Source organism: Pterocles gutturalis, unplaced genomic scaffold, assembly GCF_000699245.1.
Source record: "Pterocles gutturalis isolate BGI_N339 unplaced genomic scaffold, ASM69924v1 scaffold25817, whole genome shotgun sequence".
NCBI classification, from domain to species: Eukaryota; Metazoa; Chordata; class Aves; order Pterocliformes; family Pteroclidae; genus Pterocles; species Pterocles gutturalis.
Genome location: NW_010111059.1, coordinates 333 through 668, shown reverse-complemented (window position 1 = coordinate 668; position 336 = coordinate 333).

Below are 336 nucleotides of genomic sequence, written 5' to 3'. Positions count from 1 at the left end.
AGGAGGGAAGCGGGGGCTGGCCGAAATAACGGGACCCAGTGGGCTCATGCAATGCCTCCAGCCACAGCTCTGGAAAACCTCATCCCAGTGGGTGCCATGTCCCACGAGGAGGCAGCTGGTTTCCCAATACCACTGGCTCGATGGAGGCATGGCAATTTGGATAGCCCATGGGATGGGATGGAGCCCAGGGCAGAAGTACCCCATAAAAATATTCAGCATGGACCACAATCAGGGGGTGGCAGGATGCTGCGTGAGGCTGTAGGAGGATGGAAGAGGCTCAGGGAGGGAGAGCACGGAGGAGATGGAGTCAGCGAGGTGCTAGCAACAGGACCCAGC